Raw genomic sequence first — 10,726 nt, 5'->3', positions numbered from 1 at the left:
TTTTTCTCTTTCTGAAACAAATTGAAACTTTAATGGTTTGATTTCACTGCTTTCTTCTTATAAACTATCAACATGACCCTTACTTCGTAAAAATAAATCTAGCAACCGTTTAATTTTAAGTAATATTAAATTTATAATGCAAAATTCATTAAAAACGCAAATGACACAATTAGATTTGAAGACGAAATCACGTAATTACAACTTTCAGTTCATTTCAAAGGCAACAGAAAAATAAGTTCCCATATATATCGTATTTTAAGAGGGCTTTTAAAAATATTGATGATGTAGGTATCTTATACAGTGTTAAACGAACAACAATATTTTTTTCACTTACTCCTGAATTTCGTATTTAAAGAGGGAAAAGGATGAAGTACAGTAATAAGAGGGACTGAACTCACGAATTTAAAACTGCAATAACTGGCAAAGAATAATAATAATATTATATATATAAGCAGATGATGAGTCTTCTTTTCATCTCATAAGCGTTACAACTAATGTAAATATTTGCCTCGTGTGTATTAATGGATATATCACTGAACTGATAAGTTATGTTGGTTTTATGCTGCTGTTCTAATAATATATGCAATGGATGACGATAAAATCGTTTATAAAATGATAAGGTAACAAAGATTAATTGAAGAATACTGATGGAAACACACGAACATGGTGGTGGTTAGTAATGAAGTATATAGTGAAATGATGTAGTCTGGAACTGAATGCACGACCTTAAATATAATTGAAGACTTCAGGTAACTTTATGCATCACGACTCGGGAACTCACTGAATGAAATTAACACTTCTGACCAGATAAGGTTAAGTTTTCGAAACCCTTACACTGTATTTTAGTTTTAATAAATAAGTATGCAACGGTTTCGAAAACTTAACCTTATCTTCATCAGACACTAACTGAAGAAGATATCTTCAGAGCATTCTATAGTTTAGTTTTAATTAATAAGTGTATATACTCTGGTCAGAAGTGTTTAATTAATTATTTGAAGATTCAAGGATTTAGCCACCGTATCTGCCTCAAGAATTAAAATAAATAAGTAAAATAATAATAATAATAATAATAAATGCAAATATACACGCTATAATATACCAAGAAAACCTATGATTTATCATTTTATCAGCTACAACGTTCACATGGAATGGTCTGGAATCGAATTCATGTTCCAAAGCAAAACAGAGAAAGTTATATATAACCAGTGTATTGTCAACCAAATGAATTGATTTAATGAATGTAAGAAGAAGTATTATTAAATCATTGTAAACTGGTTATTTAGACTAAGAATAACGTCTTTTTCACGAACTTTTAATATAATATATACATGGCTACAATATCAATTTAACTAGTACTTGGTGCTAATCATCAGAATCTGTTTTCACTGCTATTATGATATCGCAAGCGGTTTAGATTCCCTTTTGTGACATAGAAACTTAAAAATCCGACATAAAATCCTTTATTTAATACTCTCAATTTTTTAACAAATAAAAAAAAAAAGATAAAAACCTTCAACATTCAATGCCACTAGCGTACAGTCAATATTATTCGTGCAATAGAAAACTCATTTTGTTAGATAATTGCAAAAACGCTTAGTTCTGCCCACATGCTTCCTGTAGCACCCACTCTTAGGTAAACATACCACTTCCTGTGACGTCAGTTGGTTGCTTAGCAACTTCTATGTAATAATCTTTGCAGCTACCGCAATGTTAAACCATCTCAACATTATATATCCCACGCACTTCCTGCTAAAACAATTCATGACTTCCCAGCCATTTTCGGGGTCTCACCATTCTCACTCCATTGGATCGCCGAGAAAAGCACCATTTCCCACAGACTAACAATAGCTGCAGCATAAGGCATTATTTTAAAACATAACGTCCTACGTACACTTCATATCCGCACGCATATTGATCGCCTTACTAGAGTTTATTATTTGCATACGTTACATTTCAGAAGGGCCATCACGTACGGTTCTCACGCATTTTTAACTTTCGAACGACAAAAGGTGTAAAGGAAGTATTTGTCGGCGTGAAAAAAGAAAAAGAAACGAAAATAGAATCAAATGGATTTACATCAGGGGCGTCATTTGGGCTTCTAAGGGGACAACTGCTTCCTGAGTTTGAGATGTATACATTACTCGTATGATTTATTCAACATAATAACAATACAGGGGCGGATCCAGGACCGACTTCTGGGGGGGGGGCGGTGGGTTGTCATACTGCTACTTTTAAGGGCTTCAAACTTTGGGATGGGTTTTATTTATATATATATAACAAGAAAGTCTCCTTTTCTGGGGGGGCGATGGCCCCCCTGTATCCGCCCCTGTAACAATATATCAATAAAAAATGTGATGGGGGTCTTACCCCCACCCTGACAAAACAAAATAAAAAACGACACTGCTGATTTACATGTTTCATGGTACATACAACACATGCAGAAAAAGTTATTTTTGGATGTACATTCATGTCCAAAATGATTGTCGCATATCTATAACTGTCTTCTCGTAAGAATATAATTTAATAATGATTTTGTAGGGTACTTTTAATGCTGATACTATGTGTATAACCGGGAAATGTATATTTGTGGTAAATTTCATAGGAAAAGAATTATAAATACGAAAATTAGAATGAGTAAAACAAAATTGCTAAATGGACAAGAAAGTTTTGTTTTCGTTTTATTGTTCTTATTTACTGCTCTTTTGACATGAAATTTGCAACATATGCCTACATGTCTTTGCCGATTACACATACTAACATAAGAAATACGGGGCGAATTCGTTATCAAATTATATTCCTACAACATATTTATAGATATGCGACAATAATTTTGGGCATGAGTGTACATGCACATGCTTCATGTACCGAAATCGAATTTTAAACTTCATACACATAATTTCTTTCTTTCTCTTTTAATTTGCTTCTTTCCTCAAAATACGAATAAGCTCGAAAGCTACTTATAATTTCTGGTTTGTAATAAACTTGTGTGGGATTTTGAATATACCTTTTGCGGAAATTTCAACGATATACATCTATTTTTATAATAATAGAATCCATTTCTTGTGCATAGTGGATACAGTAACTTCCCTAAAAGCGAATGGATTAAAACCAAATTTGGTCCGTTCATTCATATTACAAATATCGAATTCGATCCGTCATACTGTTTCAAAATGAAACCCGTTTGAAAATTTTAAAAATTCATAACTCCCTTAATTTTGGATCATAAGATAAAAAAATAAATAAATAAATAAATAAAGTGATTTCTAATTTTGGTTTTAAAAAAACTTGGGCAGTTGTTAAAAACGTTACTGAGTATTTTAAATGACTTGATAATGTGCGGCACGAAGATTGAACCGAACATTACCACACTAGTGGAATCAGACCATGCTCAGGTATCTCATTAGCTTTCAATTTTAATTGTATTTCAATATGCAGGTTTTGTTTGCATTTGTATTTTTTTGGTATTTCAATGTGCAGTTCTCATTAGTTTCACATCGTACCTCTTTTATTTAAACTGATATTTAAACAACTCTGCACCTGTTGAATATATTTAGTAGACCTATATTTTGTTGTTCTTAACAATATGTATAAAAATAAAAATATGTGTATCAGAACAAAATTCAAAATAATATTTTTTTTAAAAATCCGGTATTAGATTCTAATTATATCTTCCGCTTATGTTCGCGACCCCCAGGTTGAGAAACACTGCTCTAGACAAGTGTATAAAACGCCACCCATGTATAACTATCGAGAGGTAAAGAATCTTGGGTAATTCCCAACCCTCATACGAAGACACTTCCATATATCTATGCGTAACAGAACTCTACTTATTCATCGATTGGTTCTTCATTTTCTAGAACTGCAGAACATTGACCTTGCACATAGAGACAAGTTCAAGAAAGTGTGTTTCCACTAAATAATGATGAAACATACACAAATCAATAGAATAAACAATACAATTGAAGTACAGTAATACACAGTATGCTGGCACTTTATGTGCTCGTATAATAAATTTAACTTGCCTATTGAGTTTTCTCGAAACCGAGCGGTGATTGGACCGAAGTTCATGGACATTGCATGTATAATCTATTCCAATTCCATTTATACTGATAAATCGTAAACCGCTAAAACATGTAACACTTAGCGGAAAGCAGTACTGTACTGGATTTTGGATTATTTCTGTTCAACTCTCGAACATGTTATAACTAATTCTAAGCAAATATACCTTCAACGTTTAGTATACTAATGGTACATATTCTTACACTCCGAGGACCATGTAGTTTTACTTATATAATATGGTACTTACATAATACGTACTAACAAAATTGTTGTCATAGATGCCGCCAGAGGAAAAGGACAGAAAAATATTGAAATAATAGGTTAATGATCACAATCAAACTTCTAAAACAAAATGTGAATTGCAGGTGAAAATGAAAAAATCTTTGAGTTTTACTTCCCACGCTTATGCCAGTTAGGCTAAAGGAGACGGTGATGATGAGTAATGAATGAAATGGTGGAATGAAGAAAGTGGGAGGAAACGGGAGAACCCCGAGAAAACCCCCACACACAGTGTTTGTCCACCACAAAGTTCACTTGGTGAATTGCAGGTGAATTTAGCTGACAACGTTATACTAACTACGTATAACGAAGTCATGTATGGATTTGTAAACGTCTTACATTATAAATATATAATGTAAGACACTTTCAACCATATACTCAACCAGATTTGAAAAGGGGGTGCGAGTATCTCAGACAACATAATAGTTATTATTGATAAGTTGACTGATTTAACATATTTTTCGTTATTACTATTGTCAGATAATCATACATATGTGTGTGCCAGGGAGAGGGCGTCATTTCTTATTTCGAATTATTGTACCTTCAAATCTCTGTGTCTTGTTGGTGCTTATTTAATCCCCCCCCTTCTTTCCAATATCAATAACCTAATCCGTACTCTGTATTGGGGTAATCGTACAGCAAACGTGTCATGGCATGCACAATGTTGTAACACGGTACTATATTAGTGTATTTAAAAGAAAAATAAAGATATATATTTGTTGTGCAATATTATATATATATCGTTCTGTTCTTATTGAACCCATCACCATGTAACTTGCAAAGTATACTGACTACGTAATTAGGTATCCTACCGTTATCTTGTAGTGAACTTCGGTGTGAGTACGTTCTATCTGTGAATTTTATGGTATGCTTTTTACTCAGTGTTGCTATGCTAGAACTAGATATAACGGAAGAAATGAAATTGAGAGAAATCCCTTCTTTCGTATGGAAATGTGTGTGCGCTAACGGAAATTTTCAGATCTGTGATTCAAACGAAACAATTTATATAATTGCTTGAATTCCCGTGTCTTTCGTGGCCAAGAAGTGTCTATTATGCCTAATTTTAGCGCGCAAGGTCCTGGGTTTGATTTCCGGTGAGGGTCCTTCCATTGGATAGAAACACCTGTACTACTTGGGATCCCACTTTGAGTAGGTAGTAGATACTGTGTGGTGTTGAAAGTTAACCAATCAATGATAGAATTTCAGTAGGAGTATATTTGACTGAAAGTTAGCAATTTCTTTTCGAAATACACGATACGCGGAGGATTAAATCTGTCGCTGCAGTTCTCTGAGACCGGTGCAAATCTTAGAAACAACACTCCAATGTTGTGGAATTATTTTTAACATTTACGGTATTATTAGCGTTTAACGGAAGTGAGACATACCAATCGGTAAATCATCTTCTTGAGCAGAATATATATATATATACTAGCTGAACCTGCGCTCTCTACACAGCGCATCATTCGCATATGAGCATAAATATCCTTCTCATTTCTCACATCTGTACATGTCCCTTTACAGACACAAGTGAGAGAAGTCTTGAAAAAAAAAATCGGCAAAGCGTATCATAAAGGGGAGATTTTATCGATTATTTTTTTTCTCAATATTTTGCACCGTTCGCAAAATTTGAGCCTACTTCCGGTTGGAGTTTCTAATTCATGCATGACCAGTGTTTTCTTTCTTCTTGCATGCAGTATGTAATAATCAAATACATTACATACACAATCAATTATAATGGCAGTTATATATGGTGTTCATTGGGCAAAACACTCCAAAAATAAAGATTCATCTTAGACAGGAGGAATGGTTATCCTTCCTTTTTCATTATTATTTGGCCATGAAACAAACACCTGACACATATGCAACCCCTATATACAACAGTGTGGTGTTGGAATATATAATGCGTAGGATATGATGCTTTAAAAAAAAAAAAATTCAACGCTTCCAGTGTACCCTAAAAATGTAGTAAAGAAATAATGGCCATATTTTTTTTAAATATTCAATTAAAACTGGACAATCTACGCAAAATTTGCAATCGATCAGTGAAAACGTCATCTTTCTAGAGCCTGTAGTTTTCGAGATCTCATTGTCGAAAGGATTGACCACAAACATATAAACGTTCACAACAGGGAGTTTAGCTACGGGCATATAATTTGAAGTACTCACTAACTACTTCTATAAAAATTGTTGCGGAAGTACCGCACGATTCTGAAACATGGATATTAGAATAGGAGACATACTAGTTCCTAAGTGAAGTCTTGACCCGACTACGGTAGGTCCCATAGTTTTGGAGCTATGAGCCTTTAAAGTTCATTTTTTCATGTTTTCGGCAGTCTATAACTCCGAAAGGAAGCATTTGTGCACCCAGGTTGGTCAATACTTTTTGTCTATCTTGGTGTCAGGAATCACCTCCCAAATGTTGTCGTTGTTTTGAAACATTCTACTAAATTTGTCATTAACTTAAATTTTAATTTCTATTTAAGTAAAAAAAATTATTGAATCAAAATATAAGACATGTAGCAATGGACCGATTATATCGAATCGAACAAGATAACATGCTCGAGAATAAATTCTCATGTGTAGTTTTTAAGAAAATCGAATAAAAACTTTTGGGGCACTAAAAAGTATATTTAAAGTGTTTATTGACAATAATACTTGACAGATTTATTTTGTTCGAAGAAACTGTTTTTTAGTTATGCACTGTACACTACAGCAAACAAAACCCAACCAACAGGGGATTATATTTATTATTACTATTATTATTATTATTATTATTATTATTATTATTATTATTATTATTATTATTATTATTATTATTATCGTTCTAATACATTTATATTGGAATATAAGTCACACCGATCTAAAAATCCAGTCCTGATGAGTTTCCTAAGTTTCTGTCTACACCATTATATTACCAATCAGTTTGACTGTCGAGGAGCCAGTTGGAATTCTGTACTCGACAGACACTCGACCGCATATGTACCATCCGCACCCGAAAAAAAAAACATTTTATTTCGGGGAGAAATATTTCAAATTCAACCTATACGGTTTTGAGAAAATAAAGCGAATTTAAATGCGGTTGGACGAATCCAGAACATGTGAGCTGCTGCTTGTTCTTTTTCGTTCTCTCTCTCTCTCTCTCTCTCTCTCTCCAAAATCTAAATCGCTTCCGCTTGGATCGATGCAGCTCCTCTCCAACCAACGTGTTTCTATGACCTTGAAACTTCCGGTGCTTTCTGGGCTGGAACAAAACCGGACTTCGCTGGAGCATCTTTAAGGTTTGCGTTTACAATTTACTGTATCTCTCTACATATAACTGAATATACAAGATTATTTGAGCAATACATTACAAAGGATCTTTCATTTCATGGGGCTTTTATGCATGTATGGTAGTTCGATATTCCTCTCGAATTAACCAGAAAGCTTATGTGTACGTAGATATGGGTTCAATATTCAGATATAAGAGCTCATAAACAAATCGATGTTGAATTATATAGGGTACCGGGAGTTATTTACGACAGAAATGCATTATTCAGTCAAGCGTTTCTCAAACCTTTAAGTGGAGACCCCATTTATTAGCCAGAATGTACGGACTACCCTAAATCCTGTCCCCTTTAAAGAAAATTCATTTTTAAAAAAAGTTTAAGCATATACCAGTAACCTATACGTATTTATAAAATAATATTATTTAAAATTCCTTAATTTTACCTTAGTATTAATAGCAGAAAGTTTTATTACATTTTGTTTCCTAACTAAAGACATTAACAACATTTTATTATAATATGTCTATATAAACTTAAAATTAGTATAATATTTATCATAAATTGTATAATTATTAGCAGTTAGAGATTTTCAACTGTAGTGTAAAATATGAAATCACTGGAATTTTATTTTTTGAGCTAAAAAGACTAAAGGGTAGACTTCGAGGACTACTTGTACTCTGCAAACCACAGTTTGAGAAACGCTGCTGATCCAGTCGAACGCGCGGAAGTTGACCAACTATAGTTCCCCGTGGAACAGAAAGGTCTATCATATTATTATTATTATTATTATTATTATTATTATTATTATTAAGAAACACGATTTTTCGTATAAGTTTAATTTGCAAACAATCTTTGCTCTATATATTTAATTTTATCTATTACACATTTTTTTCTTAAGATTCTCATTGTTTCGATATCGTCATTCCACGCTTTCAAAACGTTACTATTTCCAAGGAAGAAATATATGTGGTTCAGATCTAATGTGAGTTCTAGATCTACAGTATATCTCATGGCAATTTAGCAAGCGGGTTTCACTCGCACTTAGGCCCATCAATGTCAGAAAAAGCGTCACACTAGCTCAAACCCCCACTTGCTCGTGTTCAAGAGTCGCTAACCTCAAAATAGGCTCACGTGCGCTTGGCCTCAGGTTCTGGCTAGCCATTCACTTACAGAGCTCCTCCTCACACAGTCTCGAGCTAAATTATTGAGCTGGAGGTAGACTGAGCCTGAGAGCTGGGCTCATTATTTGTGTATCTCGGAGTCTCAGTCCTGAAAAGGGGTAAATCTTCATCCAACTAATTAAAATATATTATTTCAAGTATAAAAAAGCATCTAATGTACTGTATATGAGAATTGATCTAATATCTTTTTAATGCAGGTACGTGAATTTTAAACTATACTAGATTGAAATAGAAATAATTTTATTTTTCAAAATGACAATCATATGGATTGGAAGCATATATATATATATATATATATATATATATATATATATATATATATATATATAAAGTGAAACAAATTGCTATCGACTTGTAATTATAGTGACAGCTATAAGTATGTGATTCTATAATAATTTTCCTTACTTGGCTTCGAGTTACAAGAATTAATTTTAAGGCTTCTTTTTGTTTCATAGCAGTGGCAACGCCAGTTTTAATTTCTTGGAGAGGCTAGCGAAGCGGTAGAAATTTTTGGAGGGGATGTGGGGGTAATAATATCCTAGGGAACTACTACCCCTCGAATTCAGATTTATTGAAAATGTTTGAATGGAAAATCATATCAAGAGAAACCTCATCTTCCCCCCGAAAGGGTAATAATGCCCGAGAGAATTATTTCCTTCCTCGAAGTTTCCTTCTGAAGCGTCTTTCTGTATATCCACTGAAACATTATTATATATGTATAAATCGAGAAGGGGTAATAAGTCCATAAAGTTTAATTACCTCTTGGTTGAGGTGATCTTTTGATATAGCACGATTATCCCTTGCCATTTCAAATAAACGGGAATCCAAGGGAAGGATAATAATTAACTAGATATTATTATACCTTTGCCGTAGTGTTCTAATCCTGAATCTTTTCATACGGTATACCTACCTGTTTAAACATTTCAATTAGATGGGAATCGAATGGTGGTAATAATTCTATATGGTATTACTACATCCCTCATCTGAGAGATCCTTTGATGTAATATTTTATATACTACTAGCTGAAATGTTCGTTCTTTGCACAAGGAGAATAGGTTTATGGGAAATACTTGAATCCCCTTTCCCTTAGATATATTTATTTCAATGTAAGTTAATGAAAAGACATAGAACATATTCTATTTTTTAAACACAGCTTGGAGTAGGTATTATCTCCAACTCATATCACACGGGTCAGACGTTTTCCCCGACCCCGAAATCTTTCGACACAAATCTGTCATTTTTGACATTTTATTTTTCACCTCCCCCCTCTATCATTTGCAATCATTAACCCGACCCCGAAACCAGCCCCGAACAACCCCGAAAACTATGGATTCGACACTAATATCGGTAGTTTCTTTTATTTTTATCTGCCTCTCTCACTCCCCCCTCAGAATGCCTCAAGAGAAGGCTTCATCTTCTCGGTTAACCCTCTATTCAAACCGGAAATCATTTATATTAGTTCCGGTTTAAACATTTTTAGCCGTAGAAGGAAAGTCGTAACAGATAGCGAAAAGTGGTTTCTTGCGAACCATTAGCATCTCAAGACAACATATCATGACTACTCACAACAGTCAACGGGAACCAGAAGATACTGAAATTTACTATTACTTCCGGGTTCAATACGGATTTCTAAATAGCAAGAACGGTAAAAAAATATATCGAGAAGCAATTTCTCGTTAATTGATTCAGCATCTCATGAGTAAGCTTAATCTCCCCGGTTAAGCCTCTATTCAAACCGGAAATAGTACACAGAGAAAAATCCGTTCTCCGGACAGCGGTATATTGTACAAATATACGGTATCCTCTTGCTTACTATAGAAATCAGTAAGGAGCATGCGTTATCTGTATGTTATATAGCCACTGCCCTTAGATGTTACACCATGCTGTTGCAGGATGTCTGACATCTAACAGTTTTCCGTATATCACATGCATATACTTATGTTA

General features: G+C 33.8%; 1 protein-coding gene across 1 annotated transcript in view; it reads right to left on the bottom strand.

The window, feature by feature from the left end:
• Positions 1–10,726, bottom strand: part of LOC145673233 (dual specificity protein phosphatase Mpk3-like) — a 95,754-nt gene that overhangs the window by 18,121 nt on the left and 66,907 nt on the right. The window lies entirely within an intron of this gene.

Source organism: Thermobia domestica, chromosome 16 (assembly GCF_964235325.1).
Source record: "Thermobia domestica chromosome 16, izTheDome1.hap1.1, whole genome shotgun sequence".
Taxonomy (NCBI): domain Eukaryota; kingdom Metazoa; phylum Arthropoda; class Insecta; order Zygentoma; family Lepismatidae; genus Thermobia; species Thermobia domestica.
The sequence above is the reverse complement of the archived record's forward strand: the minus strand, read 5'-3'. Positions and strand labels throughout refer to the sequence as shown.